Raw genomic sequence first — 6,000 nt, forward strand, 5'->3', positions numbered from 1 at the left:
GTCACTTTTTGGAATGGCTTTGCTTTTTGGTTTATTCTTGCCTTGACCTCCACATCTTGTTGAGGTCCCAGATCTTAGAACTTCAACTTGTTTCTGATATCTAGATCTCCATATGACCAGCCATTTGCTTGGGGAATTACTCATGCCTGTTCATCCTTCTCTATGATCTGCTTTGGCTATTTTCTGTCAATATCTTATGGTGAGGGGCGCCTGGGTGGCTCAGATGGGAAGCATCTGCCTTCAGCTCAGGTCATGATCCCAGGGTCCTGGGATCGAGCCCCATGTCTGGCTCCTGGCTCAGACGGGAGCCTGCTTCTCCCTCTCCCTCTGCCTCTCCCCTGCTTATGCTCTCTCTCTATCTCTCTGTCTCAAATGAATAAACAAAATCTTTAAAAAAAATACCCTATGGTGACAGAACTCACTTGAGGATTTGATGCTGTTCTGATAAATCCTTACCAGGCCAGAAGATAAGGGAAAGAAGAACTCTATTACCAAAGCTCTGGCATTAAGAAGATATCTTCAGGCCTCTGAAAAGGAAGTGAAGGCCAAGACCATACAATTAGCTGCTGAATTGTGACCCAGGGACAAGACACTACTCAAGAGGGAAATCCCTACTGGAAAAACGATTCAACAAATATAGGCAGATAAGATAGAGAAGAGAGACATCATGAAACAATGATAAGAGTATATCATTACAAGGATTTATGATTAATTCTGTAAGGTCGCATTTAAAAAGAGAGAGAAAGACAAGAAAAGATCAGTATGCTTACTAACAACCCGTTCTTACATTCCCAGGTTTCCTAATTTCTTTTGGCCATCACTCCATTTTCTTTGATATAATTCAGGGTGGCCAGGACTACCCACATACCAAGAAAGTTTCTGGGCTAGGAAATTACAATCACTCTCACCCTTAGTTCAGGTGAGACGAGATTAATTTTTTTTTTCTCCAAAATAAAAGAAAACAATACAAAATCATAGAAACCAACAGACTGATAAAACAGATTTCTTACCCCAGTTTTTCCTGGATACAGGCTGATTTCAGTGATCCACAGCTTACAAGTCCCACTTTTCAATGTGTCATCACAGCCCCAGACTTGGCTTACATTTAAACATTCCCTGAGATGGAGCTGAGGTGAATCTAAGCAGCAGCCCTGCTGGGTCTAATAGGATTTGGGAGGACCTTCATGAAACCCTGTTTCCTGAGTTGTTTGGAGAAAAAGGTCAAGCCCTCTCTTCAGGCCCAGTCATCTCCTTGGAGAGAGAGGCTGATTCTGCTGACGAAGTTTCCTGGTCCTTGACCACCTCCCAGGTTAACAAAGGTTTGAGAAAGTGTCCCATGTTCTGTACCAGTAAATCCTAAAAATTTTGGAAGAAAGGAAACTGAGCAGTACCACTGAAAAATCTGCAGGTACATGAGAGTTTCTGATCACCCCCTAGTAGAAGACCTAGAAGTCTGACCAGATAATGGAAAAGGCATGTCTAAAAACTTGCGCTTCCTCTATAACAGGAGATTAGTTGAATGAATCATGGCATATCCATACAACAAATGCTATATATGTTGTCAGAGAAGAAAATTGACATGAAAAATGTCCACAGTATACTGCTGGGTGAAGAAGCAAGTTACAAAACAGTACAGAGACTATGGTTCCATTTTTGGTTAATAAATTATACATAATAACTAACATTTACTGAGCTTTAAATATAAGTATATATATGAGCAAAGCACTGAATAAAGTGCTTTACATTAATTACTTTATCCTCACGACAACACTATGGTGTAGGTAATAAGGATTATACTTGTCTTTTTGCAGATAAGGAAACTAGGCAGGAAAAGGGTAAGTGATTTGCCATAGTTCACATGAGTGGCAGAGCTGAGAAACAGACCTAGATATGTTGGACTCAAGAGCCCAAACTCTTTACAGTGACACTATATCTGTGTCTATATTTGTACAGAAAAAAAGTTAAGAGAGAGAAACACAAGGATGTTAACATTAACTGGTTATTTCTGGGTGATGGGATTATGAGTTACTTTTGTTCCCTTTATGCTTTCCTGAGTAGTCTGAAATATTTGTGATTTACATGGATTATTTCTATAATCAGGAAAAACAACAAATTAATTTCCATTTTGAAAAAAGTGAACAGCCATTGTTTCCAAACTGTAGGTGGCAAATTGCTGGGTGGTAGGGGAGAGTTATTTAATTATTACAAGGGTTCTGGAAATTCCCACATGACCCAAGCATTGTCTAGAATGAATATATTTGCACATATATTTTCCAAATGACATGTTGTATACTGTCATGGTGTATACTCCTAGTGTTTGAGTTTATTCCATATTTCTCAATCAATGAATATTAAAAATACCACTATTATCATGTGGAAGTCCATACATTTTAAACACTAAAACAAGGGATGGGATCTGCTGCTACAAGGAAAAATATATGTATGGGTCAGCTCTGTAGCCTGAGTGTCTTCTCAACAACTTACCACCTTTTTCTCAGAAGCGATGGGAGGAAATAGAGGGGAAAAACTGAAAATGCACATATTATTAAAAGTTAATCCAGGGTTGTGGAAGGGGAAGTGGGTGGGAGGATGGGATACCTGAGTGATGAGCATTAAGGAGGATACATGATGTGATGAGCATTAGGTGTTATACACAACTAATGAATCACTGAACACTACATCAAAAACTAATGATGTACTCTATGTTGGCTAATTCAATTTAAATGAAAAATAAATAAATAAATTACAAAACAACTAAAAAAAAAGTTAATCCAAGAGAAGTCCCAGGAGAAGGCAATTTAGAAGGATGAAAGAACGTGGAGAGGGAGTTGATGTTGGCTCCTAAAATTCTATTATGGAAAGACAGAAGGCTAAATCTCTCTTATATTGCCAGAGGCTAGTCCCCACCTTCAACCACAAAGATGTCAACACCTATGTAGGCTACAATGCTGCAACACCTGAGTGCTAGGATTTGCTCAAGGACCAGGCTGGTATCCAATGAGCAGGAAGACCTGGAGTGGCGAGGGCCCTCCACATCTTCTGCCATACCAACTCAAAGGTCAGCTGCTGCCTTTCCTTTCTCTCATTCTTCCTCTCCCCTTTTGTAATGTGTCCCTTATCTTCTATTTCTGCACAGCTTCTTGGCCCCCTCTCAGGTCTCCAGGTTACACTACTCCATAGGACTCCAGTGATTTCATTACCCATAAGAAACCATCCCGATCACAAGATCTCAAACGAAGATACTCACTCACTGATCATTCATTCAATAATAAGGGCCTTAGGGGCAGAGGCCCTGACAAATTAGGTATAGTCCCTACCCCTTTATAGGCATACAGTCTTCAAGTGTGAAAAGCAAAAAACAAAAATAAAAACAAACCTACAACTCAATTTGCTTCATTGGACATGAAGTTACAACAAGGTAAGAGACAGGAGTCAGAGAGAGGAATGAGGGCTTCGCTTTTTAGCCTGTATTTAGGACCAACTTAGGGACAAGGCTCCACACCGTCACCCCTGCCTAGTGGAGCTGGTGCTGAGGCCTGGAAGACTGGCTTACTCTAAGCGAGACTAGTCTTCAACAGGCCAATGACATGGGAAATAAGAGGGTGGGAAGGAGGGTTGTTCTTTTTTTTTTAAGATTTTATTTATTTATTTGACAGAGAGAGGGAACACAAGCAGGGGAAGTGGGAGAGGGAGAAGCAGGCTTCCCGCTGAGCAGGGAGCCCGATGTGGGGCTCAATCCCAGGACCCTGGGATCATGACCTGAGCCGAAGGCAGACGCTCAAAGACTGAGCCACCCAGGCACCCCAGGATTGTTCTGTATTAAAAGCAAATTTAGATCTTGCCAAAGGGCTCAAACCTGAGTCTGATCCAGTTCTTGAATCCAGATGTCAATCTTCAGGAAATACAGAAGAATCTACTGAAGTGCACCATGAGCATGCAGTAAACAAAGTCCAGGCTGTGGAAAATTCTCCGGGTCAAATGTGGATTATTTTTTTTTTAAGATTTTATTTATTTGACAGAACACAGGCGGGGGAGAAGCAGAGGGAGAGGGAGAAGCAGGGCCCCCACTGAGCATGCAGCCCGATGTGGGGCTCAATCCCAGGATCCTGGGATCATGACCCGAGCCGAAGGCAGTCACTTAACCGACTGAGCCACCAGGTGCCCCTCAAATGTGGATTCTTCAAGACATAAGTAACGTCAGGAAAAGAAAGGGATGGAAGGGGAAACCTGTAAATGAAAACAGACTTAAACTTCAAAATTGCCAAGGTCATAAAAGGAAAGATCAAGAAACTATCACAGATTGGAAGAGACTAAGGAGACATGATTACTAAATGCAGTGTGAGACCTGGTGGAATCCTGGAACAGAAAATGGACATTAGGAGAAAAATTTAGTGCAGTTCAAATAAACTCTGGCGTTAACAGTGATGTACCAGTATTGGGTTCTTAGCTGTGATATCTATACCATGATTACATAAGATGTTAACATAAGAGGAAGCTGGGTGGAGGGTATAGGGGACTCTCCACACTGTCTTTGCAACTCTCCCATAAATCTAAAACTTTTCAAAATGAAAAGTTCAAAAAAGAGAAAATTTAAGGAACATATCAGTTCTTTTAATGGGCAAGACTAAATCATAATCATTAAGGAAGTATGCTTGCGTAATAAAACCATAGAAATGCAAAGAAAAGATTACTGTAAATGTTAGGATAGGGGCACCTGGGTGGCTCAGTCGGTTGGGTGTCTGCTTTCGGCTCAGGTCATGATCCTGGAGTCTTGGGATCGTCCCCACCTTAGGACTCCCTGCTCAGAGTCTGCTTCTCCCTCTGCCCCTCACCCCGCTCTCGTGCTCTCTCTCACTCTCTCTCTCAAATAAATAGGTAAAAATCTTTAAAAAATTTCTATACTACCCAAAGCAATCTACAGATTTAATGCAATTCCTATCAAAATACCAACAGCATTTTTCACAGAGCTAGAATAAACAATCTTAAAATGTGTATGGAACCACAAAGACCCCGGCTAGCCAAAGCAATTTTGAAAAAGGAAAAAAAATGTTAAGATAATGGTTATTTTGGGAGGAGGAAGAGGGCTGTGATTGAAATAGGGCACATGAGAGGCTTCTGGGGTTTTATTTCTTGATGTAGTGGTGGCTGCAAGGTATTTGTCTTATAATAATTTATTAAGCCAAACATTTGTTTTAGGTGGTTTTCTGTATCTAAGTTTTATTTTACAATGAAAAATTAAAGAGAGAGAGAGAGACTTAAGAGACATAACATTCAAATACAATCAGTAAACCTTGTTTGGATCCTGATTCAAATTAACCAACTGTAAAAAGACATTTGAATGTGGACTGGATATTAGGTATTATTCAAAAATTACAAAATTTGTTAAGGGCGATAGTGGCATCACTATGGAAGAAAACATTCATATTTTTGTATGCACAGTGAAGTATTTCAGAGTGAAATGACATGATATCTTAGAATTGCTTTAAGATGCTCCAAGAAAAAAAAATGGGGGCAATAGATGAAACAAATATTGCAAAATGTTAGTAGTTATTGAAGATGAACAAAAAAACATGAACATAAAGGTAAAAATTTGTTGCATTCTCTAGTTTTGTGTGTATTTGGAAATTTTTTGGAATATTTGGAAATTTTGAAATTATTGTAATAGCAAGTTAAAAGAGGGGGACATCCCAAGCCAGACTGCCTCAGGGCAATAGTCTCTCTCAACAAAAACCTACTCCCTACCCCACAAACCCCCCAGAGCTCCCTCTTGAGATCACAACCCGCATAGTCTCAGAGTGGCCTGTTAAAGGTATTTCCCTTCTCTTGATCTCTGAGTCACTAAGACTAGATGGCAGTCCTTCTTACCTTTCTTCATCCTGATGTCTTAATAATCTCAGGAAAGAGTCAAAGGGCAAATGGCCAGGGCCCAGGGCTCAGGTCTGATAGGACAGTCCTTGGTACTCCAAAGCCTGCCTCCTGCAGTGGGTCGTAGGTGTGGGG

Source organism: Mirounga angustirostris, unplaced genomic scaffold, assembly GCF_029215605.1.
Source record: "Mirounga angustirostris isolate CCGP_5_RB_7025 unplaced genomic scaffold, mMirAng1.0.hap1 SCAF_11, whole genome shotgun sequence".
Lineage (NCBI taxonomy): Eukaryota > Metazoa > Chordata > Mammalia > Carnivora > Phocidae > Mirounga > Mirounga angustirostris.